This window comes from Crocuta crocuta, unplaced genomic scaffold (genome assembly GCF_008692635.1).
Source record: "Crocuta crocuta isolate KB4526 unplaced genomic scaffold, BGI_CrCroc_1.0 scaffold506, whole genome shotgun sequence".
NCBI classification, from domain to species: Eukaryota; Metazoa; Chordata; class Mammalia; order Carnivora; family Hyaenidae; genus Crocuta; species Crocuta crocuta.
Genome location: NW_027528991.1, coordinates 1,833,579 through 1,861,160, shown reverse-complemented (window position 1 = coordinate 1,861,160; position 27,582 = coordinate 1,833,579).

Here is a 27,582-nt window from a genome sequence, read left to right as displayed (position 1 = left end):
AGCACATCCACGTACTTGAACTTAATTTGGACTGGGTGACGGGTCTGCATGTGGGCAGTCAGGTAACCGCTACCATGCTGCTTATTTTTCACCAGAGGAGACCGATCTCAACTATAAGGATCCATTCATCATCTTATGACAGAGCTCAGACGTGGGGATTCGGGCTGTTTCCCCCATGCGACTTGCTCATCCCAACACCTATGAGAATGTGTGCAGAATGGATTCCCATCCTGGTTCAGCGACATGACGGAGACAGTTTCACATAAGTGACTTCCCATGTGCGTCCCACCCTCAAGGTCAAAAAGGATCTAAAACGTCGTCTGAGCCAGCGGTTATCCGACTACCAGGACGGCCCAGAGAGATGTCACACGTACAGATTCTGGATCCTGATTCTGGGTCTAGGACGAGGCTGAGCGAAGGTGTAGGTTTGCAAAGCCCTCCGGGGGCAGCAGGTGGCTCAGTCAGTGGAGTCTCCGCCTCTTGATTTTGGCCAAGGTCACGATCCCAGGGTTGTGGGATCGAACCCTGCGTCAGGCTCTTGGCTGAGCAGTGAGCCTGCCTGGGATTCTCTCTCTCTCCCTCTGCCCCCCTCCCCACTGTGTGCACACTCTTTTTCTCCAAATAAACATTAAAAAAAAATTAAAATTAAAAAAAGTCCTCTGAAATGTGAACACAAGAGTTGATACTTGATGACTGAAAAGTAATTATTTGTTTTCAAATTATGCTGATATTAGGAAAATGTGCGTTTTTAACAGTCCTGGTCTTCTAAGTATACATTGGAATGAAATATACATTGTCTTCTACATATACTAATAGAATGAAATACTGTCGGACTGTTGTCAGGGATGAGGAAGGAGGGGAGACGGTATGCAAAGCCGGCTGTGATGACTGTGGGGACAGTGGTGTTTGGGAGGGGCTGTGAGTCCTCTGTACTGTGACGTCCACGGATAGAGCCTTGAAAACTTTCTATCGTAAGAAAGTTACAAAAACAATTAAAAAGCTCCCTAGGGAACCCTGATGATCCCCAACTTTTGGAATCGCAGTTGTAATCCAAGCACGTGACTAGAATTACTGAGGTGCCCTACGAGCTGGGCCCTTCGGGCCCGGCTGTGCCGTAGCGGTTGTGCTGCAGAAAAGTCTCGCACTGGTTCTTCCAGCCAGTGGCGTCAAATCAGGAACTCGTTTTATCGAAACAAGGCACTTAGAGCACAGTCGACCTTTGATCACTGCAGGGGTTAGGGACACCAATCTCTCAAAGTCAGAATGTGTGTATGACTTTCGACTCCCCCAAACCTTAGCCATTAACAGCCTACTGTTGACCAGAAGCCTTCTGGTAACAGAACAGCTAACACATACTGCGTGTTATATGCGTGATATAATACAGTCTCACAATAAAGTGAGAGAAAAGCAAATATGATTGAGAAATCTCCAGGAAGAGAAAATACACTGATAGAGCAGTACCGTAAAAAATCCACCTGTAAGTGGACCAGCGCCGCTCAAGCCCATGCAGTTAAGGGTCAAGGGGTCGTGAGGTGAGGGTAGGCCTGTCTGAGCCCGAGCCCCCTCAGCTACGGTGGGCTCCTCACTCACGAGGGGTGTGGTTTCTACGTCTTCTTTCTGATTCTATTCTTTTTCCTGCGTGTGTAGTCTGTTCTCAGGGATTATTAACATTTCCGCTTTGACCTTGACCTGGTGCTCTCACTGCTCTATATTAGGTGGGGGCTTACGTTCTTTCATCCTGTTTGTCGTTTGAAAGCAGTTTCTTTGCTTTTTTTTTTTTTATTCCATTTATTGTCAAATTGGTGAAAGCACTTTCAATCTGAAGACTCATGTGTTTTTGACGTTCTGGAAATGTCCCACCTTTTATTGCTTTACTGATGTTTCTCTGCCATTCGCTTCGCTCCTCTGGAATTCTAATTCGATTAGATTGAACTCTCAGTCCGTTGCTCTTTGCGTCACATAGGACCCTTATCTTCAACGATCTCTGTCCATTCTCCTTTCCAGATGTGCCCCTCGGCGCGTTTCTTCTTTCTATTGTGCTTCTGTCAATTGCTGCCTTTGTCATCTCTAGGATTTCCACTTGGTTCTTTTTAAATACATGCTTGTTTTATTTCTGCAGTTTCTTTATTTCACAATTTCTTACCAATTTTATGAGTATTATCTCATCACACAGTTCTTTACATTTCCTATACATTTATTTAAAGCTCTCTTCGGAATGTTCTATTATTTTTATTTTGTCTGGAGTGAATTCGCCTTCAACTGCTGCTTTGGATGATCCTTTAGCATTTGGTTTATGCACAGGTTTTGGAACTTGGGGTTGGTCAGCTCATCTAGGTGGCGATTCTCGCAGTCCCCCCACCCCAACTCTCGCAGTGCCCGTGCCTCCCTCTGGCTAACAAAGGCCTTGACCTTGTCCAAGTGGGCTTCTTGTCCTGGAGCAAGTAGCCCTGTCCTGACAGGAGGCATCCAGACACATCACTGCTGGCTTAGCTCACCTCCCCGTCAGAAGGCTGCAGCAGTGTTTCCTCCCCTCCCCGTGGGCAGTGTCGTCCCCACCACCCTAGGGGACGCCGATTCCTTACGGGGTCTGCCTGCTCTGGGCCCGGGCTCCACAGGATGGGCCTCTCCAGCTCCTTCTCACTGCTGTGCTCACCGCTGTGCACTCCTGTCCGGAGAGGATCTTCAGGGATGTCTACACTGTTTTCCTCGGCTATGTCTACATTGTTTCAAATACCCCCTAAGTTTACATTTTCTCTTTCTTCTCTCATTGGTGTGTGTGTATTTAGTGCATGTGTGTGGCTTCCAGCACAAGCATAACACCATCCTAACCGAAGCCTTAGGCCACGATTTTCACTTTTTGCAAAGTTTTGCAAACATTAGCACTTTTTAAAAATGTTTACTTTTGAGAGAGAGAGAGAGAGAGACAGAGAGAGAGGAGAGGAGGTAAGGGGCAGAGGGAAAGGGCAACATAGAATCTAAAGCAGGCTCCAGGCTCTGAGCTGCCAGCACAGAGCCTGACGCCCAGGTCGGTGGGGCTCGAACTCATGAATAGATGGTAAGATCATGACCTAAGCCGAAGTCGGACACTTAACCGGCTGAGCCACCGAGGTGCCCCAAGCACTTTTTAAAATGTTTACGTTGTACTGCATTTCCAAAAGCAAACCCCTGTAATTTGGTACTTTTGATTTCGAGAGATGCCAGTGGATCAAGGAGAGACCTGGGCGAATCCTGAGATATTCCACTTTTGGGTTTCCCATGAAGAACACGTTTCTCAACACTCACGTCTCTTGGCTTCTCCAGTTTTTACTGTTGGCAAAGTGTTTACTAATCCATGTTCCCTTCATTTGGCCTGTGTTTTTACTTGCTTAAATAAACTTTAAAGGGAATTTGCATTTTAACATGTTTTCTAGCAAAGTTATATTCTATATATCAGCATGCATTATATATTGTACAATGATACAGTTTATCTATTTATGTAAGTAACTATATGACACATTTTATTTATGTATTATATTTCTATATCATACCCCCTTTCTAGGGGGAAAGGGCATGCACTATCGAGAGTTACAGTTGATATATTTGTGCCATTTGCTCTTTTTAAGTCTGTTAAGTTCCCAACCTTTTTCTGGACAGAGCCTGCAAACATTGGGGCCGGAAGCCAGTTCATTACAGTTAGTTCACCATAGAACCTGGTTTTTACAACATCCCCTGCATTCTCTCTGCTTCTGTTGGGTCAACGGCAGCCAGCGGACGGGGTCATGTTGGAGCCGCTCAGTAGATCAGGACCGAGAGATGAGGCAAACACACCTCCTCCCAGCCCCACCGTCCGGGACTGTAGCTTTCCTTATCTGGAGGAAAGGCCAAAGGCCGGATGGAAAACGTCTGTGGCTTCCGCACCGTGGAGGCTGCCCTTGTGAAGAGGACTCACTTGAGTGAGGACTGGCGAGCCTCCACTCCAGTCCACAGGTGCTCAGCAAACATGGGTTGTGTGCAAAGCCTCGTGCGGCACCCAGTACTCGGAGTGGCGAACAGAAGTAGACCCAGCCAGAGAGGTCCCGGGCACGGAGGGGGCCTCGGGTAACATGAAGCAATTCTCTGACACATCACGGGTAAGAGATCAGTGTTCACGAGGTATGATTCCTCTCTACCATACCACACACACACACACACACACACACACACACACACCATCTATTTCCTTTGCATTCGGTGTAAATACCTTCTTTATCTGTTTAAGATTTGGTATCTGTTTTGCAGCATTATCTTGGTTTATAAAATGCTAACAAACCACAGATGTCTGAGTTGGTAACATTAAATTCCTATTTTCAGTCCTTTTTGGATCTGCTTTCTCTCTGAAGACTCATTACCTGAAAATTCTACCAGGTAACCTAAAATTTGACTATCAAGAACGTGGGAATGTAACGCAGAAAGAACTGAAAGCTATGTTCCTCTGTTCATCAGTGAAGTAGCACGTTCCCTACTTACTTCTGGAGACCAAATCCTCTGAAATCTCTCTCTTTTCTTACACGAAATTGACAACGTGGACCTCCAGCCATGGCTTAGGCAGAGGAAGAGTCTGGCTATTTAACTTTCCATATTAACAAACTTTCACTTGGCAGGGCCTACTGGGGAAGGCAGTTTACCCAGAAAGTTTGCTCTTTGCAACCTTATCGTATCCCTTCACTGGAAGTTTTATTTGAAGGCCAGCCTCTGAATTGACGGATCTAGCAGAAGTGCTGATAGATGATTAGTACAATTATAGGATTAAAATATTTCGAAACCTGACTAACTTACTAAAATATGAAATTAGTGGCTAGAAAACGAAATGAAACATAGTTGATATGTTTGTACTCTTTGTACTTCTGAGATGGATTAAGCTCCTAATCTTTCTCTTGGCATTTTCTATTTTCCAGAGCTTGTAAAAATTGAAGCAGAAATAGGTTTATTACATTTGGTTGCTCTTGGAACCTGGTTTTTATAATATTAAAATTTTTTTTAAGTTCAGAGCTTAACCAGAATTTTAAAATATCATTATTTATTTGTTCTCATATATTTAGTCCCATTACATTATACTTTAAGGTTTTAAGTAGATTTAAGTTTTAGACAGAGATATTTAGAAATATTTGTAGATCAATGCAGATTTAAGCAGAGCTCTTACTTTTTTAATAGTGTAACTAAAAACAAAATAAGACTTTAAAAAAGAAAACCGAAAGCTAAATATGAAAGGGCAAATACACTTTACCTTTTTAATTAAAAAAAGAATTTTTTAATATTTGCTTATTTAAAAAAATTTTTTTAATGTTTTTTTATTTATTTCTGAGAGAGAGAGAGAGAGAGAGCATGAGCAGGGGAGGGTCAGAGAGAGAGGGAGACACAGAATCTGAAACAGGCTCCAGGCTCTGAGCTGTCAGCACTGAGCCCGACGCGGGGCTGGAACCACGAACCATGAGATCATGACCGAGTCAAAGTCAGATGCTTAACAGACTGAGCCACCCAGGCGCCCCAATGTTTACTTATTTTTGAGAGAGAGAGAGCGAGAGCGAGGGAGAGAGAGAGACAGAGCATGAGTGCGGGAGGAGGAGAGGGAGAGGGAGACAGTATCAGAAGCAGGCTCCAGGCTCTGAGCTGTCCGCACAGAGCCCGACACAGGGCTTGAGCTCACCAACTGCGAGATAATGACTTGCACTGATGTCAGATATTTTACAACGGAGCCACCCAGATGCCCCTGGAAAAATCACTTTAAAATAGGCCTAGAGATGAAAAAGATCTCTCTTTTAGTCCTCACTCGATGCAGCCTGGCTCCCCTTCAGCCTACTCTCTGATCTCACATCTCCCATTCTCTGTCTATAAGGTGGGGTTAATAAATCCCATGTGAATTTATTTTTATACAGCATTTCTTGACTAGCACTTAAATCTGATTTCTTGAATGTATCAGAATTCAGCAGTATGCTGAAAATAGAAGATCGCGTCTACGTATTTTTATAAGGTAGCGTCACAATTAACACAGGGCTCAGTACATTCTCGTGAGGCCTTGGACAATGCCTGTGAGGGGAAGGGTGTCAGCCTGAACGCTTTCATGGCCTAAATAGATAGCGGTTCTTCACGATTGAAGAATTATAGGTATTCCACGGATTTCAAGTTGCTCTTAAACTTTTGTCAATAAACTCACGCTGGTTGGGATCTATTATGAATTGTAGTTTGGACGTTAACATGCCACTCATACAAAATACAGATGGGGATTTTTAATGAGATTCATGAAAACTCTAGTAACTAACATTGACTGAGGGCCGTCAGTGTGCCCTGCGTTACCCTGCAGGCATTTTGTGGGTGCCATACACTTGTTATTACAAAAGTAACACTGCAGGGAACTCCTACTTATCTTCCCACAATACTGAGCTTTCTCTCGAAAGGCTACAATGCACTTACGTTGGACCCCAGCAACCTACCCGCCAGCTTGGCAAACTACGGAATTCTTTAAGGGCGAAGTTACTCTTGCTAATAGCACCGTCAGGAATAAAGCTCTTACTGTCCGAACTCAGCTGACGCTGTGGCTAGTGCCTCGGAGGGCACGTGCGGAACCTGGCTAGACAGTTCTGAGCTGCACTGACACCCTGAGGGTCCCTACAACCACAACACAAAACAAAACGGACACACAACTCGAGTCCACAGAGCAGCACCGGAACTTCAAGGTATAAAGGAACAGAATGCCAGGGCATGAAGATAGCATTCATCCACATGCGGTTTTCTGTAAGGCACCACGCTCTAATTTTGGGAAGGAAGACGACAGAACTATTGAAGAATTCACTCCCCCGTGGCACTGGTTCAACACCTCAGGCTTCTCTGCTGAAAAGCCTCCTTATGTGGCTCTACTGTACGCGTACAGTAGAAAAGAAAGCTGCAGACAAAGGCCGGCAGGCATGATCGGATTCTCTTCTCTCCTACAAAAGAAATCCAACTGGTGGAGAGAAAAATTATCTCCACAATGGAAGATAGAGTAATGACAAAAATAAAGAGGCTTTGTCAAATATAACTCACTATTTTCATCACTTAGCTTTGGCGTTTCAGAGACGAAGGCTTTTTGTTACAGCACATCACAGATAATATTAGAAACCAACTTCACCTGCATGAGCTGCATGGAGGGGACAGCCTGTTGGAATGTGTTCTGCAGCCACAGGCATTTTTGAGAGGGGGGAGTGGCAGGGGGCAATTAAAGAGAAAGCACCCAGTGAAGCAAACAATCCTAAGATTTAGAAAATTTGCTACTCAAATTAATGTTAGGTCTCCACATCCAGCCGCACACTCAGCGTCAGGCTTTAACGTCAGGGGTTAAGGTAGCATTTCCCCCTGCAGAAAAAGACACAGCAAAGGACCCTTCCCCTCCTTTATATTTTAACTTTGCAAAGTCCGTGCTTTGTGTCTGTGGAGTTTCGTAGCCACCATTTGCCTGGGAAAAGATGTGTTTTCTGAGTGGATNAACACAGACACACACACACACACACACACACACACACACACACTAATTCATCCTCCTCCGAAGAAAGCAGCTCCAAGAGGTTTGCTCTGATTTGACCCCAATAAAAAGGGAATCGCCCTGGATGGGATACACTGGTGACCAGGAGACACCCGCGGGCACCGGGCGCGGTGAGAAGGGAGCAGAGGTCAGTACCTGCCGACTCCCGCGCCCTCCAGGCCGCCCGCGGGGATTTTTGCAGGCGTTCTGGGTCCCTCCGCCCCGCACTGCCCACGCCCGTCCGTCCCGGCCCAGCCCCGCCCGTGCGAACCCGGCACCACCCCCGGAGTACAGCCCCGCCCGTCGGGGCCCAGCACCCCGCCGACCCAGCAAGGTCGGAACCCAGGCCCACCTGTCCGGACCGAGCACCTTCCGAGCCCAGGCCCGCCCTCGGGGGGACTGCTCCCGGCGCCGGGTTTTGATTGGCTCCAGCAGCCACTTCGGAGTCGGCGTTACTCGCTCACACGCCGGCCTCCGGGCACCCATCGTGTCGGCAGATTTGAACATTGTCCCGAACCTTCTCTATTATCGTTAGCCCCCCGGCCGCACGTTTGAGTAACGCCGACGTTTACGTGTCCAACCCCCGGCCCTGTCTGGGTGGAAGGGTTCCGTCCGCCCTGGTGGGCACAGCCGTTCATCTCAGTGCTCGGTTGAACGTGAATACCCATTATTAGGCTTAGGATGCCCGTTCGGCACCAAGTGCCTCCTGATGCGCGGCCCCTCCTCCCAGATGACTTGCAGTTAGTCCTGGGGAGAGACTGGCGAGGGCACGTGTGTTCATTCAGAGTCTTCTGAAAGGTGATGGGCAGTCATTTGACTTTTAGTACGATGTGGTCTTTCGGAACAATGGGTTCATTTTTCTGCTCACTGGTTAAAAAAAATTCGGATGTAAAATATTATCTTGGTACATGGTTGTTTTGTTTTTCTGTTTGAATGAGTCTATTTATAATTGTTTTTTGAGAGATTTCCCAAGTCTGGTTGAGAAGAGGAATGTTTTTTCAATTTAGTAATAAATAATTCAGTTTACTTTTTGGGATTTTGAATTGAGTTGGCATTTTTAAAAATCTAAATCAGAAACAGATTATAGTTAATTGGTTTCAAAAAATTCCATTTTTAAGCGCTCATTTGAAACGTCTGTATTTTCTTAGAGATATCAGTGGCTATTAAGACTGGCCTGTCATTTGGAGAGCCTCTTACATGCTTACTGTGCAGGTGAAAAGTTCCTGTGTAAGTGTTTCCAAGCAAATTTGAAGGACTGTTTTGGAACGTGGTTATGATTTTCATTTAGTAGTTTTTCCTCCCCACATATACTTGATCTCTTTTTAGAAATGATTCTCCAGAATTATACGGGAAAGCTTTTCATACTGAAGTAAATTGGCTTTTAAAAACGTCTGTGTGTTATGTATGTTAGTTTTTTCATTCTCCAGAACATTGTTGACACTTAATATTATGCTTTCTGGAGAATCTTTGCATACTAGTAAATTTATCCTGATCTTGGAAGTTGAGTTTCACCTTTAAGATGTGTTTTTCATCATGATGTAGGTGAACCTCCACATTAGTAATTCTCCAAACCAGTATTTCACGGCTCACGGGTTCACGTTGCTGTACCCAAACTCATGTCTGAAAGTTTGTACCGTGTAATGGTGAATTTTTACTCTATTTGGCCATCACAGATTATTTTTCTTAGTTTTCTACAAGAGTGTAAGCGTGATCCAGGCCTTTGTTATTTTCAATAAATGTTCAGCAAATTTACTACAGAATTTGATTTGTAAGAATGCAATTTAAGCCTTATATTTAAATACTTGGATAATCTTTTTATGTATGCATATGAGAGTATAGTTGTGGTTTGTTTTCTTTTGTTTGCTTTTTTTGGGGAGGAGGGTACAGTGATCAGTATCTGTTATCACATTTTATAACTGTGTTAATCATCTGTGATTGGTGGTTTCAGGCAGTCTTGATACTCACTGATAATTCTGTGGCTTCTATGTGTGGTAAGATGGTAAACTTGGCTTTTAGGATTACATTACATTTTAAGGAAATCTGGGTATGTTCTAAAATCAACCTGGTTAATAAGTTTCCTTTTTTCCTTCAGATTCACATTGATGTGTAAAAGGAAAGCTTCCAAAGAAAAAGCAAGTTATATCTTATCATTGCTCATTTTTCAACCCCTTCCTCACTCCGGCCCTAGATTCTTTTGGAATTTTAAAATGAGAGTTGATCTGAACTTAACGTTGATATTTTATCACTAGGAGATTGGTGTTAGTTAAATTAAGGGTCTCGATTACTGTGGAAAACTACGGCTCCTGATAAAATCTTAAAGCTTTTGAGCCCTGTTCTTTTCTTAATATTAAGGCTTTATTTCATTAAGGGGTTTATTATTTATTACGGTAGAACGCTTGTGCCTCCGCAGGAGAGGCCTTCTCTGGCTACCCAGAGGTCTCCCTCTGGGTTTTGGCCATTCTGTCGTCTAACTCACCCCCGGCTTGTCATTATAGCCGTTGGTTTGTGTCTTTCTCTCCCTGATTACATGAAAGCAAGAGCTTAGGAGTTTACTCTTGTGGAAGAACAATGATGAATGTGGCTTCCTTTCCGTATACCTTTATTCTTGACCAAACGTAGGGCACATGCGTTTTAAAAATTGAGTGAAATTATCTGTTAGGGCGTTGACACTTTATGTTTCCATGTGTTTCTCTTTTGCATAAAGGTTACACCTAAATGCAAGCTAGGCTGTTGACCATTTTACCTCATGAGATAGTTCTTGAAGTCAGTTTTTTAAAACTAATTTTTTGAGTTCATTGTCTTCTTTTTGCCCTGATGGGGAAAAATAACCTAGACACCCACATGTGCTTTATTGAAGGTGAATCTGTTCTACTTTAATATTCTGGTGCCTCTGGAGAAGCAATGCGGTGATTCACGTCACCCCGAGGTGTGGGTAAGGAGCAACTGCTGGCTCGTCAGCAGAGGTGGAGGAGGAAGTAGTAAGTTGCATAATTTACAGGCCCGGCTGTTCCAGACTAGCACTGAGGTTGTCCCCTGCTTCGTCATACCCTGCTCTATATTTGAGACTGTTTGGAAAACAACTGTTGGGCTATTGCGCATTGATACTTCAGAAGATCTCTTTTTTTGGTGACTAATATGTAATGATACAGGCAGCTGCCAATGATGTGTTTGTAGTATTTATAGGCATCTCTGCCTTTTTTTTTTTTTTTTTTTTTTTTTGACCGGGCACTCAGTGGTGGTTGTAACCCTGTTTTTTTTAAACTTTTGTTTCCTGTAATAACTGGTTAAGCTTTCTGTCTGTATGGGTGTGAGCCGGTCAGCCTGAGGTGAATCCCGCGTCTAACCTTGCCTCACGTCTTAAATTGAAACTGCATCCACACCAGCTTCAGTTTGCTCTCCTTTTGCCAATGAAAACAAATTTTAAGTCCTGCAATTTATAGAGTTAATGGCAGGTAAATGTTGTAACTGGTCTTTTCTAGAGCTGTCGAGTTTTGGTTGTGGTGAGTAGCATAGCATAGGAGCGGTTCTTGCATAATCTTAAGGAGTCAGAGATACGGAAGATCAGGGTACGTCTCAAGTTGGGGGGAAGCTTCAGAAAAGAAGGGTCGGTGGTCTGTCGTTAAGGATTTAATCGAGCAGGTGTGTGCAGAACATTCTTACTAGGCGTTGCTATTCTGGTGGCCTGGGTTCATTTGTTTATAAACAGTGTTACCAGACTTGAACTTCCGTGTAATGTCAGCAAATGGGAACATATAATAATAGCAAGTATTGTGATGTAAATCTGTTTTCCTTCGTTATAAATGAAGTGGGTATGAATACCACTTATGGAACATAAAGCTGAGCTGATCTCTGAATTGAGAATGATTTTCAGGCCAGGTAAATTGTGTTGATTTCTGTTGAGAAGTTCGCTGTTTCCCTGGCTGGTTATGTTTAGGATATAATCATTCACCTTGAAGACGCCTAGGAGAGCGATGAAAATTTGATCTGCACTTACACTGGAGTTAGATACTACGCAGTTGCGCCAAATCTCCCAGACCCATTAGCCGGTTCAGGGTGTGGCCCCCCAATCCCCGTCTGATAGCTGACGCGGGAGGGCTGGCACGGCCTGAGCCCATCGGTGGGCTTCTGGTTAGTGTCCCCATGTGTGTGAGTCATGGCAGGTGCGGGCATGCTGTCAGCGCCGGACCCTCTGCGCCTTGGCTGTGAATGGACGGAAGCTTTTCCCAGCACTTCCAGTCAGTCCTGCCTCAGGGGGACTCCGGCAGCCCGAGCCGGCCAGGGGCTTTGTCTGCGCGGCTCAGCGTCTGCTTGAGGCTTGGTTCTGGCAGCAATACAAATGTGAACCTTCACGCAGCATTTTGGCGTATGTGATTGACCCAGTTGTGTTATAATTTAACTTAGAAAGTAAATGTACTGGTTAAGGTGAAACAGCCCATGGAGAAAATCTCCTCCTGATATAAGTTGATTCTAGAACGAAGGGATAATTTGAAGTTTCATACTTGTAAGTTTACAGGTGTGTGTCATGAATGAAATCACTTAAAGGAACCGTGACTGGAAAATAGCCAAAATTTCCGTACGCTTGCTCAAAAAAAATTTGGTGTTAAATTACATTGTGTGGCCTACCGAGCATGGTGTGAAGTTTGTTGCACTTGTTTGCATGGTCTTGTTTTTAGGTTCATTTACACACAGTGCACTTTGTGTGTATGTGTGTGTTACGGAAATGCAGTTGCCCTACAACATTTAGTTTCAGGTATACAACATAGTGATAGAGCATTAACGTACATTTACGGATGTTAGGAGGAGATCGCCACAATAAATCTAGCTACCGTCTGTCACCATTCGGAGCTGTTACGTGTGATTGAGTCACTGAAGTCCCCGCGTTGTACATGATATCTCCCGGTCTTGTTTATCTTGTAAGTGGAAATTTGTACCCTTCACTCTCCCTGCCTTCCTTTGCCCCTCCTCCCACCCCCCCTCCCCTCTGACAACCACCAGATTAGTTTACGTATCTCTGAGTTTATTTCTAGACTTGTTGTCACTGGTGGTGTTTGTTAATGCTTTTTAGACTTCACATAAGGAAAGTCATATTTGTCTTTCTCTGACTTACTTAGCATAGTACCCTCTAGGTCTGTCCATGTTGTTGTAAAGGCTAGGTTTCGTTTTTTTGTCTTTTTTTTTAGTGGCTGAGTAGTGATCCATGGTGTGTGTATACCACATGTTCATTCATTCATACACTGACGACCACAGGTTACTTCCTTATCTGGGCTGTAGTAAATGACCCTACGGTGAACAGAGGGTGTCTATATCTTTTTGAATTAGTGTCTTCGTTTCCTTTGGATAAATCCCCAGAAGTGGAATTGCTGGATTGTGTGGTAGGTAGCTCTGTTTTACAGTTCTTGAGGAACCTCCATACTATTTTCCACAGTGGCTGTACCAGTTTGCTTTCCCATCGATAGTGCACGAGGGTTCCCTCTTTTCCACATCCTCACCAGCAGTTGTTACTGCTTGTCTTTTTGATGATAGCCACTCTGACAGGTGTGAGGCGATTGATACCTTCTCAGGGTTTTGATTTGCATTTTCCTGATGAGTAGTGATGTTGAGCATCTTTTCACGCACTTGTTGGCCATCTGTATGTCTCCTTTTGAAAAATGTCCATTCACAGTTTCTGCCCATTTAAAAAAATGTTTACTTATTTATTTTGAGAGTGAGTGAGTGCACACAAGTAGGAAGAGGCAGAGAGAGAGGAGAGAGAAAATATCCTAAGCAGGGTCTGCACTGTCAGTGCAGAGCCTGATACGGGGCTTGAACTCACAAACCCTGAGATCATGAGCTGAGCCGAAATCAAGAGTCGGACGCTTAGCTGACTGAGCCCCTCAGGCGCCCCCGCAATCACTGCCTAGTTTTTAATTGATTTTTTTCCCCCATTGCATTGTGTGAATTCTTTGTTCCGGTAAATGTGGTATGTGGTTTGCAAGTATTTCCCCCCATTCCGTACATTTCCCCTTTTTTTTCCCCCAATGGTTTCCTTTGCTCTGTCGAATCTTTTTAACTTGATGAAGTTTTATTCATTTATTTTTGCTTTTGTTGCCCTTGTCTGAAGAAACAAATCCAAAAAGATACTGCTCAGACCAGCATCCAAGAACTTACTGCCTGAGTTTTCTTATTGGAGTTTTGCAGTCTCCTATCTTACGGATAAGGTTTTTTTCAATCCATTTTGAGTTTATTTTTGTATATAGTAGAAGAAAGTGGTCCAGTTTCAGTTTCTGGTGTGTAGCTCTCCAGTTTTCCCAGCACCGTTTGTTGAAGAGACTGTCTTTCTCGCATTGTGTATTCTTTTTCCTTTGTTGAAGGTTAATTGACCGTATAAATGTGGGTGTACTTATCAGTTCTGCTCCACTGATCTGTGTGTCTGATTTTGGGCCGGAACCACACTGTTTTGGTTACTGCAGCTTTACAGGGATGGTCTGAAATCAGGGAGCAGGACTCCCAGCTTTGTTCTTCTCTAGACTGCTGCGACTACCTGGGGTCTTCTGGGCTTCCACACAGACTTGAGAGTTACTGTAGTTCTGTGAAAACACCTTTGCTGTTTTGATAGGGATTGCGTGGAGCCCGCAGACCGCTTTGGGTAATATGGACGCCTTAACAGTGTTCTTGCCATGGGGTGGGAACCTAACGGCTGGAAGAATCTTCTTCCCTCCAGTGGGCGTGGCATATCTTTTCATTCGTGTTTGTCTTCCATTTCCTTCATCAGTGTCTATAGTTGTAAGTGAATAGCTCTTTCTCCTCCTTGGCTAAATGTATACCTAGGTATTTTATTAATTTTGATGCAGTTGCGCATGGAATTGCTTTCTTTTTTTTTTTAAATGCTTTTTTTTTCAAATTTATTTCTAGGAGAGAGAGAGAGAGAGACAGCATGAGCAGGGGAGGGTCAGAGAGAGAGGGAGTCACAGACCGAAACAGGCTCCTGGCTCTGAGCTGGCAGTCAGCACAGAGCCCGACGCGGGGCTCGAACCCACGAACCGCGAGATCACGACCCAAGCGAAAGTCGGACGCTCAACCGACTAAGCCACCCAGGCGCCCCTGGAATTGCTTTCTTAATCTCCGTTTCTGAGGTTCATTACTGGTGCATAGAAATGCAACAGATGTTTGTATCTTTGTGTCCTGCAATTTTACCAGATGCACTTACTCCAGCAGGGCCCCGTAGTGTGGTGGGTAAAAGTGGGCACAGTGAGCATCCTTGTTTTGTTCCTGATCTTGGAGGGAAAACTTGTAGCTTTTCACAGTGAAGTCGCCGAGCTGTGGGCATGTTCTGTGCGGCCTGTTACACTGAAGTATGTTCCGTCTAGGTACGCTTTGTTGAGAGTTGCTTTTTATTTGATTTTTTTTTGGTTTTTTAATGTTTATTTACTTTTGAGAGACAGACAGACAGAACATGAGCAGGGGAGAGGCAGATAGAGGGAAACGCAGAATCTGAAGCAGCTCCAGGCTCTGAGCTGTCAGCACAGAGCCCGACGCGGGGCTCGAACCCACGAACTGCGAGATCATGACCTGAGCCGAAGTCGGACGCTCAACTGACTAAGCCACCAAGGCGCCCCGAGAGTTGCTTTTTAAATGTCACGGCATTATCGTTAAGGTGAACCGTATGGAACGTATGTGAGTAATAATTAATAGCAGGACAAGAGGAATAAACTGGAATTGTCTGCATTAACTCTACGTGTGAATGACATGAATTTGCTTAAACGTTTTTCAGTTTCTGAAGTTTCAAACTTCCTTAAGTTCACTATTGCTGCTAGTGCCCAACTGACGTGGGCAGAATGGACAAGACCATTTTTATAGACTGTCAGACATTGTCCTTGTGTTTTCAAAGCTGTCCTCCATTTTGGGAGCCCAGGAGCACACCACCAGGGGGCAGCCCCTCCGCCGCCCGCGGTGACAGCAGCGTGACTGGTGGTCTCCGAGAAAGAAGTCTTGACTTGCTTTCTCAAACTTCATCTGAGAGTTTCACTGTTCTTGTAGTAAGAGGGTTTGACTCCTGAAACGAAGCATGAAAAATTGCTCCTTTGTTGGTCGTGTTTGGGTGTTTGTTGGTTAAGAGCAGCCCCGCCGGCTTCTTCTGTTCAGAATTGTAGCTTATTGTTCTCCGTTGCTTGATTCCGTACATGTTTTGCTAATAGATGATTAGATTTTTGCTTTTTCCGAACTTAATCTATTGTTCCTTGCAGGAACGTACTTTCTGTTTACTCGTTGGCTAAGAGTGGTACTTTCCGTGGTGACCTCCTCATTATTATTTTCATTTCCTGATTTTCACAAGAGAACCAATAAAACTTCGGTCTTAAAATTTCTTTTTGTGTTATCACTGTTCTCATTCACAGCTGTTACCATGTACGGTGTCGGTGCTGAGGCTTCAGATTGTCCATTTGTCCTGTTGCTTTGAATCTAGTTCCGTGTGTTGAGAAAATGACGTGGGAACAAAAACACAGACCCTGTCGGATTCGGTCAAATATTTAAGTGCCATTGTAGTGTTTGTTTTTTTTTTTTTAATGTTTTATTTTATTTCTAGGAGAGAGAGAGAGACAGACAGCATGAGCAGGGGAGGGTCAGAGAGAGAGGGAGACACAGACTCCGAAACAGGCTCCAGGCTCCGAGCTGGCAGTCAGCACAGAGCCCAACGCGGGGCTCGAACCCACGAACCGCGAGATCATGACCTGAGCGAAAGTCGGACGCTTAACCGACTAAGCCGCCCAGGGGCCCCAGTGCCGTTGTAGTCTTAACACAAGTTAACTTCTGTGCACATGTTTAGCATAAAGCCAGTGCGTTGGGAGGGTGTCTTTCAAATATGTCATTTTTGGGTGGCTAGTGGTTCATCTGATAAACTTCTGAGTGCGGCAGACTCTAGACCAGTGCTTCTGACATATACCATGATTTTACACGAGCTGTCTAATGAGTCTTTAGGTTACGTGACATTTTCACTTCAATGAATTTTTGTGTTGGCCAAAACATGGTGATTCTGGGGGTGATTATTTCTGAGGGACATGAGTAATAAAAGAATGCTTTCTGAGGGTTTTTGTTCGAGCCTAAGGATTTTCACTTTTACTGCTGACTCTTCTTTGCAGGATCCTTTAAAATAGTTTGTACGTTCCGATACATTAGGGTTTGTCTGTCTTGTTCTTTGGATGCGTCTTTTACCTACGCTTGGGCTTTTGCCGTCGTGCGTTGACCATTTAGGAAATAATTAGGTCGCCGACTTACTGTGGATTTTCTGAGAGTTGACATACCTCTTTAAGCAATATCAAAGTATCACATTTGTGAATACTATTGCGCATCAGAAAAATCTGGAGCTCCTACCAAAGCTCAGAGTTTATATGGCAGCCCTTGCGGGGCCAGGCTTGCCCGTTGGTGGGTGAGGAGGCGCCTGCCGGTCGCGCAGGCCCCCTTAGTCGCCGCTCGTCAGTCATTGTTGCAAGTGAAAGTGCGAGTCCTTGGGAGAATGAGCTCCGCCTGCTCGTGATGTGAGCAGGTCACAGGTGCTCTTTCTGGAGAGCTCCGTGACATGCCATTTCAGGGTGCGGCCCGTGGAGTTTTTCCCCCGGCGTGGGGCACAGGTTATTGAACAAACATGTACTCGAGAGTCAGATGTTCATAAAGTTAGTCATTTCTTCGTGTTTTATCAAAGACCCTCTTCAGGGCACCCGCACCCCCGGTTTTTATGTGTGAATTCATTGCCGTGACAGATTCATTGACTTGTACAGTTGGACGCTGCTGCCTTGATTTGAGCTCACAGGCCACCAGCCCGCCCCATGGTGACCTCTGAGTGTTAGCACAGATCCTGACACGATGACTGCGGCCGATGCTAAATACCGTATTCGTGTGACCAAGTTTTGACCTCATGATTGACTTGAAAGAGTCTGGGGGAAGTCCAGGGACTCGTAGTCTATGGTTTGTGAGCTCTTGCCCTGCAATACTTAGTGATGGGTCTTTAGGATTTTGGCTTGTATATGTGAATTTTGGTTTATATTTGAAGATAGATGTTAAAGGCTTCATTGTAAATATTCATGGTATTTTCCAACTGTGGCTCTAAAATTAACACACATCTCATTTAAAATGTGAACGTAGCTTAGTGTGATGGAAGGGTGGATTTCAACATGGTTTTTTTTACATGTTATTATATATTTGATTGTTTTCTATGTACCTATTTTAATTTTTACTTGTCAGTAGTAAGATGCAAGAAGTTACGTTTTTGTTACTGAAGAATACCGTCCCACGACTGAGCTACAGGCCACTCCCACTCACAGGTCACTTCCTAGTTCAGAGAACAGTGTGCTAATGTATCCAAGTTTTGTGGTGGGCAGATGGCTTGTTCAGTGTGGGCTCATGTCTTCTGCCCCTTGTCTGCCCCGTCTTTCTCTCCTTCCCACATGTAAAGTCTGAATTTTGCCAGCCATTGACTCTGTAAGGATGTCTCTTTACTACTGTTTTCCCTTGGTTTTTGTGTATTTCCTGAGATACAGATCAGCTTACAAGCACAGACACAGCATTCATATTCTAAACCTGCTGTACACAATCCAGAATTTTCACGCTTCAAAGTAATATGTAAACATACGACTTTTAAAAATGCATGTGGTAAAAACAGTATTAGGATATTGAATTTATGTTTAAGATTACCAACATTGAAGATTAATTTATTTACTCGGTGGCAACTTGTTTTGCAACAGATATATTGTGTTACTAACTTAAGGCTAGTGTAGATTCCCTTTGAGTTTTTGGTGATCATTTCCTTTTTATAAATAGCATTACTAAATTATTTTGCTGATGATTATTTTTGGCCATTACTTAATGTATTAGTATACATATCGTTTTCATTAATCAGGGTAATAAAATACAGCTAAGAAATCTTACTTGCTGAGTAAGCAAATTTGTAAATAATTCCTTTGTAGATCAACTAAGCTTCTGCTTACTCAAGATAGGGAGCTGCCCGGGGTACCATGGACAGTGTTTTCACATTGAATGTTTAGGGCCTCAAATATTTAACAATATGTTTTTAATTTCAAGTTTGGCAGAGGTGGTCTTGTTGAGTTCTTGGTATATAGCTAATGTGTTTTTATACTAAATTTGCTGATTTTAGTTTTTTAAAATTATTTTCTTATTACCTTCAGAAAATTTTGTTACCTTGGGAATAACAAGGACAGTAACTTAAGACCAGCCAATCTGGGAAAGCATTAGAAAACATTCATGATATTATTTTATGGTTTACTTTAAAGTATATTCTTGAAAACATAGTTTCAGAAGTAGTTTATACATTTACTTCACTGTAGTTAGATTATCTGTTTAAAAATACTTGTTTTTTATCGTGAAAGTAACATGCACGTTTTAGAATATTTGGAAAATGCTTGAAGTGTGCTTGTTTGTTTGGTTATTATATGTGCTTATTATTTACATTTTTAGTCAGTACTGAATTCATATTTCTTAACCGGCCATATAGCTGTCAGGAATCCAGGTTTTAAAAGCTACCTAGGTTGTTCTGATCACTGTTAATACTTAACATTTTCTAGGGGCACTTGGGGGGCTCAGTTGGTTAAGCATCCAACTCTCGCTGTCTGCTCAGGTCATGATCTAATGGTTTGTGGGATCGAGCCCCCTGTCAGGCTCTGTGCTGACAGCATGGCGCCTGCCTGGGAGTCTCGCTCTCCCTCCGTCTCTCTCTCTCAAAAATAAGTAAACCTAAAAAAATGTTTAATGCTTAATGTTTTGAGAATACATATCATCTATGTACCTGATACCGAACGCTCTTGTTTGGTTCTGACAGAGGTCCCATGAGGGGGCTTTCGCTCACCTCTTGTAAGTGGACGCCTGGTGGGTCTACAGACGGATCGGTTAGAAATTCACTTGTTCAGAAAATAAGATTTCTTGTCTGTATCTTAGTAAAACAATATATTTATTAATGAATGCTTTCTGTGTGGTATCTTTAGTTCTTAGAGCAGTCCTGTGAGGTGGGCACTTTTGCTGTTCTTATTTTTGGGTGAAGAGACCAAGGCCCAGGGAGATGAAGTCACTTGTTCAAGGGTGTGCAGCTATGAGCTGAGGAGCAGTGCTGTGAACCCTGGTGTTCTGACTCGAACCCTCTCCCCAGTACTGTGTTTGTAGAAATCAGAAATTTAAGATCACTGCAGGGAAAGCAGTGTTTGGAAGTCGTATAGGAAAGTAATTTATAAATAGGATCATTTAGGGGTGCCTGGCTGGCTCATTCAGAAGAGTTTGTGACTCTTGATCTTGGGGTTGTGGGTTTGAGCCCTACGTTGGGAGTAGAGATTACGTAAAAATCAAATATTAAAAAAATAAAAATAGGATAATTTAGAGTTTGATTTTCAGAAAAAAAATCACAAGTGTAGCATAAGGAAACCCTTTCTTTTAATTATGTCCTAATGTGTCGTATGTAGGTATGTACCTTTATATGTTGTATACAGGAGTGTGTTGACTTTCTAAAGCTCTGTCACGTTACCTTGGAGACTCAGGACTGTCCCAGAGCCGGCGCGATGCGGGACCTGTGTGCCGTCCTGGCCGCGGACTTGGAGATGCGCCTGCCAAGCGGCAGCCAGAGACTCGAGTGTGAGCGAGGGGTGCGAGGGGACTTGGATGGCTTCACTGGTAGCTGCCCCAAGCCTGAGAGAGAGAAAGGCAAGGCTTCCCCACGGTGTGGCACTGCTGTGTTCACACCCCGTCTGACGGCCTGGCGGGGGTTCGGAGTTGGCGGTTGGTCCCTTTCTCTCTCGACTCGCTTTCCTCTCCGAGCCGTCTTCCTTGACTTTGCCTTGGTGTTGCCTCAGCCCTTCCTGGGTCCGGGTGTGAAAGTAGACAACAAATGAGCCTTGTTTATGGTCATCACTGTTGGGGCTTGGTTAATTTAATTTCTCAAAGCTTTGTTTACATAGTAACTAGTAGCTGTCCCCAAGTAATGTTGGAATTTCGGTGGTTTTCTAGAGGTAATTCATTGATGGTGCTAACCGTTGTAACTCATGTGTATTGAGCAAGTATTTGTCACTCTCAACCTAGAAGATAAAGTGGCGGGCACAGGGACAGTGCAGCAGACCTCAGACTGCACAGTTCACTTGTCTGGTTACGAGCCTGTTCTCTTGTGTGGAGGACATTTAGATGGGAAGCGAAGTGTGCGTTTGTGAATCGGGTTCTGAATGATTGATTGTAAGTTGTATGATTTACACGCATACGTTATACACGTATGTATAATTTGTACATGTTAGCATATAATTTTGTGACCGCGGACTAAGCGTCCAGACGAGTGTTGTCAGAGGGTGAGGCCCCTGCCCCGTCAGTTCCCTGGCTTGTGCGCCAGCATAAACGTAACTTACCTGAAAAAGTTGTTGTTTGTCTAACCAAGTGAACTTGTGTGTGGTTTGCACAGCTTCTGAACAAGTTTCAAGGGCTTCAGAAATGTTTACATTTTATTTTATTTTATTTTTTGAAGTTTACTTATTGTGAGAGGGAGAGAGAGCACTGGTGTGGTGCGAGCAGGGGAGGAGCAGAGAGAGCAGGAGAGACGGGACTCCCAAGCAGGCCCCGCGCCGCCAGTGCAGGCAGTGCAGAGCGACGCTGGGCGTGAACCTACGAACCGTGAGATCATGGCCTGAGCCACGGTCAAGAGCGGGACACTTAGCTGACTGAGCCACCCAGGCACCCCAGGAATGTTTACATTTTATTAGTGTAATGACATTTTTAGACCTCGTATCTTTAGCATGTAATACAGATGCATGTAGTTGCTATCACTAGCTTGATTGCTGAGAACTGTTGCAGAGTAGTAACAAAATTGTTTGCTTTCTGTGAACTTCTGACTGAGCAAAAATTTTGGAAATAGTTATGCACCGATATCACTGGCCAAAGGACATGAAAAATTGCTTTTGTGGTGTGTTTGTTGTTTTCTGGCTTTTTAAAAAAAAGCTTTATTTACTTATTTTCTTTTTCAGGGAGAGAGCGTGCTAGTGAGGGAGAGGGGCACAGGGAGGGGAAGAGAGAGAATCCTAAGCAGAGGAGCCCGATGCCGGGCTCGATCCCACAACCGTGGGGGACCTGAGCCGAAATCAAGAGTCTGATGCTTAACCAGCTGAGCCACCCAGGTGCCCCTGTTTTCATTTGTTGTTTAGTGCAGCTTAGTCTTGTTAAAGGTATGGACGTTTAGACAGTTCTTTTGGATTTATCTTAGGCTAATATGGACGGCACTTCCTCAGGTCAGCATTTATTGAGCGCCTGCTGTATTTTGGCCCGGTCGGAGACCGGGCCTGCAGACGTAAGGCGCCGAAGCAGTCCACCGTCCAAGGAGTTGTGGTGCTGCCACAGCGCACCGCGGGCTGCGCTTTGGGGCCCAGATGGAGTCCTGTCTTTCCCGCTCAGTAAATGTGTTCCTCTCTGTCCCCGTTTCCAAGGTCACTCACGTAGGAGTCAGCTCCTGTGGGCCAGTCAGTGTAAGTGCTGAGCACGCGGAGCCCTGTGGGCACGCGGTTCTCAGGTAGCTCCGTTCCTGGCATGGAAAGGGGGCCGAGGAAAGATGGCAGTAGTGTGGCGGGTGCGCTGTTTGCATGTTGGGGACCAGGGACGTGTTTCTAGACTCTCAAGATGAGTCTTTAGATGATAGAGACTTTTCTGGAATTTTTTATGTGGGTAAGGGGGAGAGCATTATTCATCCAGCAGACAGTTATCATCAGGTACCTATTGTAAGTGCGAGACGCCTACTCGTCAGGAGAACCTTCGCGGGGGTGGGGGGCGCACAGCAAGCAGTGTTGGTAAACGGTGCTGGTCTGGAAGGCCCGAGTAACCACTTTCCCAGATTGCACGTCAGCAAAGTTTAACTGAGCTCATTTTAGGAAATGTTCATTCTGAATTCTGAAGAATTTGTAGGCTATAGATGGAGAAAAAAGGTAGCAAACTTACTTTAAAATAATTCGGTCTGAAACACCAGTACCCGGTCTGATGGAATCAGCGCCCTGCTCTGTCCTCCAGGAGGCTTGCAGGTCACGCTTGTGTTCCCAGCACCGGGCTTGACCACGCGGCTGGCTTTGGCCAGTGACACAAGCCACTCTGAGCCCAAGCTTTAAGTCCCGTTCCACAGCTCTGTCATTGCTTTTCCCTGAATTCATTCGTATGTCCCAGGCTGGGGCTAGCGCTTTGAACTTTGGTACCAGAATGAAGAATGAAGACTACGGCAACAGCCCCCCCCCCCGCTACCCACACGCTGATCCGTTATCACGACGGAGGTGGGAAACGTTGTTGTTGTAAGCCGCCAAGACGGCGTGTTCATTTGTTTTCCCAGCGTTACGTGGTGGGTGAAATACTGTGTGCATTTGTGCGTGCGTCCCTGTGTCTGCCGCTGGGGAGCCAGGTACGGACTCCGGGAGCTGGAGGTGTTCACCAGGGCCACTGTGTCCCGCGCCTTGTTAGCCCCGCTCAGCAAGGCCGCCCTGGTAGCAGGGGCTGTGGCGTGTAGGGAGGGCGAGCGTGGGGGCAGGAGGCCTGCAGGTTACCTGGCCCTTGTTGCCCTGTGAGATACAGGCCTGAACTAAGGCTGCACAGCTCACAGGGAAGGAGGGAAGGAGAGTTCAGGGCGAAACGCCGGGACGAGGAGATTGAGAGAAAAGAAAGTCCAGGCTAATATCAGGGCCGAACCTGGCTACCTACACAGATGGCAGTACCCTTCACCAGAATTAAAAAAAAATGTTTTATGTGTGGTCGATTAGCTCTGAGCTGGAAAGCAGTTGTCTTTGAGAGCGTTTGAATTTGAGATGCTTGTGAATTTCCAGGTAGAAGTTTCCTGCCCGGAACCTAAAGGGCTGAAGAGCTGTGTCGGCCGGGGCAGGGGACAGGGGACGAGCGTGGTGGCGGCGGCGGTGGTGGGAGGGAGGGCACCCGGCAGAGATGGTACTGTCGAGGACAGCTGGGAGAGCAGACTGCGGAGGAGGCAGGGGGTGAAGCCTGGGGAAGAGCATCCCTGGAAGGCTGGCTGTATGGAGGGAAGTGTGGCGGGGGGAAGGGTCCCAGAGAGCACTGCCTGCTGAGCCTTCTCCAGGCTCAGTGAGTCCCTCCCCTCCGGGTTTGCAGCCCGACTGCCCTGCTGAACTGCTTTTCTCGAGACAGCCGCTTCCCTAGCTGCCAAAGCCAGTTGCCCATTGTAGGGCCACAGAAAGGCTTTTGTCATCTTCTCTGGGATGTAGTCTATTTCTGTTCTTTTCTTACCTCCCTTGGTTGACTCCATTCTGCTCTTCTCTCTTGGCAGTGTAAGTGTTTTAATGTCGGAGTCCATCCTCTACTTAACGTTTTCAGTTAAGAAAGGCCTGTATTAAGTATGGGACCATTCGGAGACCAAGGGGCCAAATGATACTGACGAGCTGACATAATGTACGTACTTATTTAAAGTTTTGTCGAGTTGGAGCTACGCATACTCATTTAGACACTAAAAACTTCTGCCTCTGTTCTTGGGAATTAATGGAGGGTCTGATTTCCTGCTGGCTGTTGCCTACATGTCCTCTCCCCTCTCCTTTCCCTGCCCCAGGAGGGGTTGCAGATGCTGGGCTGCTTCTCACCGTGTTGGTGTGTGATGGCTATCATCACAGAGTCTGGAGTGTGTGTTTTCTAGACCGGCAGTCGAGGGGATGGCTTGCCTGTGCCAAAATCCAGTATTGCTTTCGAGTTTTAGGCTGGCAGTCAGTTCGTGAAAATTCCTCAGGAAGTGCTGACTTGAGCTGGTTTTCATTCCTGCACTTTGATCATCTTTGGCTTGTTGATCATCTTCGGGAATGTTTTCACACACATGAACATTTCACATCTACCGTTATCTGTAAGTAAGGGTCTAAAAAACAAAGTAAAAACTGTGTTTGAGTTTGGTGGCCGGTCTTCGAGAGGAACTGAGGAAATGGAGTAGATAATGAGGGTAGCACAGGAGTGGAAAGGAAAACGCGATTGTGGGGGGTCCGGCAGCCAGCAGCGCGCCCGGGAGCCGCTCAGAGCCCAGGTCTGGCCCGCGGCTCAGCGTTGCCTCAGACACGTCTGTGAGGAACACCCGTCCTCCTCATCACAGGCTTCTGATTGATCTTTCTGCTTCCAGCCCATTCTGTGCCCAGACGTCCAGATCGTTTTCCAAAACCAAACTCCTGCCCCTCCAGGACTCCAGGTTGCCACCGGGTTGTGTTAGCGGCCCCTGCTGCGGGGAGGCCCGCCTGACGCCGAGGACGAGGACGGGGCGAACTTCCGCCAGGAACTCGGCGGGGGTGGGGCAGCGCTTTACTCCCGGGGTTGAAGACGGAGGCGTCAGCACCCGGGCACGTTGTCACGCACTTGGGCCCTTGGGAGACCGTGAGGCTCAGATGGGTTCTCTGCTGCCACTTTAGTGTCCATCCTGAAACACGAAGAGAAGTTTTAGAACATTTGCATTGCCTTTTACCCTGAGGGGCTGAACCCTTGACTTCACCAGAAGCCCGCCCGCCCGTCCGGCTTACGCTGGCCCTCGCGCCACCCCGCCCTCGTTGCGTGACCCGCCGGGATCCTGACACGTCCTCTTTTTTTTTTTTTTTAATGTTTTTTATTTATTTGTGTGTGAGACAGAGAGACTGTGAGCAGGGGAGGATCAGAGAGAGGGAGACACAGAATCCGAAGCAGGCTCCAGGCTCTGAGCTGTCCGCGCAGAGCCCGACGCGGGGCTTGAACCCACGAACTGCGAAATCATGACCCGAGCCGAAGCCAGACGCTTAACCGACTGAGCCCTCCAGGCGCCCCCTGACGCGTCCTCTGAGAGCTCGCTCTTCACCCGGCCTCCAGGACCGGCTGCTTTCCTTCGCTGAGTGACGGGGTCTGAGCCTGGCACCTCCTCTCTTCCCCACACTTTCTTGCTCAGGGAAATTTTCCCTCCTCCGCTTTGGAGTGCTGAACGCCCCTGCTCACATCCCTAGGCTTGGTCATCGCCCTGAAATCACCGTGTCCAGCACTGAGCTCTGCTCGCCCGCCGACCACTCGCATCTGCTCATAGGGCTTCTCCAGCTGCGCACGCGTCCAGCAAGTCGCTGTATCTGTTGCTCACGCCCCCGGCCTGGCAGTCGCTCTGGATCCCTTTCTTCTCCCCGACCTCGTCTTGGATCGGTCGCCGGATTCTGGCTGCTCTGCTTGCAGAACGTGTTCCTAATCTAGCGCTTCTTGGTGCCTCTGCTTCTCGCTGCTGGCCCAGCCCCAGGTTGTCCTCCTCTCTCTAGACTATTCCAGTGACCTCTTACCTAGTCTTTTCTCTTCTTTTTTCCCCTATCATCTGCCCTCCTGCAGTCTGTTTTCCTCTACGGAGATATACTTCTAAGCCTTAAGTTAAAAATGTCATTGTTCTGCTTAAACTCTCATGTGGCTTTACATCACTCCAGTGTACCTCGGCCGCAAAGCCCAGCATGGTGCCATCTCCCCCTTCCCATTCCACGCCGGCCATCGTGGTCCTCTTGTTTCTCAGACTTGCCAGCTGGGCTGCTGTCTGGGGGGGGGTGGGGGGGGTGTACGTGTTCCCTCTCCCCAGATGCTCTTTGCCTGGGGTTGGGGCTTGTTCAAGTGTTGCCTCCCCCGCGGGGCTCGGGGTGCCTGTGCCCCTGTGAGTCTTCCTGTGTGCCACCGTCTGGCTTTACTTTGTGTCCGCTCCCCCTGGATCCTGACTTCCTGACGACAGGGACCGCTTTAGTTTGCTCCTCATTCCTCATTCCTTCCCCCCTTGCCTGGAATTCAGAAGAGGGGGAGAAGGGGATGATGATGATGACTGTGATTTAACTGGAAATAAAATGCTCTCTCCCCTGGGCTCAGTTTCTTCTCTGAGTCTTCCTTGGCTACTAAATTCAAGTTCTCATTTCTTTTTAAAAAATTTAAGTTGTCATTCCCGCATTCCTGGATGCTTACACTTATTTATTTATGAAATGTGTCATTTTTACATTTTAAATACAATTCAAAAGCAGGACTGTGAAATGAGCTTTATCTTTGAACTGATTCATGTCCCAGCTTTGGAAAATTCTGAACTGTGGTGTTGGTTTTTGTTTTTCTCTCCCTTGTGGACAGTTCTCTCCCTTTCCCTTCCTTCCATTCCTTGAGATTTATCGCTGGAAAGATGGGGGGAACCTTTGCATTTAAGGAACTCCGACTAGTTCCAAGTAGACCCAGGGTCCCACACAGCCACCTCCTGGGACCCGTCTGTGCCTGTGGGAGCAGCCCCTCGGAAAACACGGCTTCTCCCTGGGCAGCAGGCGTCCTGAGGCCTGCTTGAGTTGAGGCTGTGTACGCGCCTCCCAGCGACTTCGGTGCTGCAGCCTGTCTGTTATTTCACTTCCGGGATCAACAGGGATGTTTTATTCTTCTTCTTCGAGGTGAATTGAGGCTCAGACATGTTAAGGAGCTAATAGAGACACAGCCAAAGGGCTTCTCTGCCTTTCCTTCTCGCTTCTGCCTTTCCAGAGATAACTACTAACTGGAAGTTGTGGGTGACAGTTCACTTACTCTGACTGTTCTGTAGTATTCTACTGTCCGCATGAGCCACGGTTTATTTATCTCTACTCCCACCTAGAGATGATTTTATATTTTTCTATTGTTATAAATGTAGATTTAATGAACACCCTTGTTTATGTGTCCTTCTGGGCTAATGAACATTTTTAGCATGGATGCCTTCTCATTTCTTGGTCATGGCCGATGCAGAGATTCTAATTTACCAGGCCTGTCAGATTGATCTTTGACATGGTTATATCAATTTTTATTCCAGATTTTGGAATTTCCTACATTTGCTGTATATTCAGTTTTTTGTTTTGTTTTGTTTTTTTACAACCTGGAATATATGAAATAATCATTGCTTGTTGTAAGCTGATTTCAGTGAATGGGTCTGTTTTCTTATGTTTATAGTCATTCTGATTTTCTCTTTGAATTGCCTCTTAATATATTTTATGTATTTTTCCAGTGAGCTATTTGTCTTTTTCATGTTGACTCCTAGAAATTCTTCGACAAATCTGATTCCTAATTTTTCATACTTCATATATCTTAGAAATACGTTTATGTTTATGGTTTCTCATGTT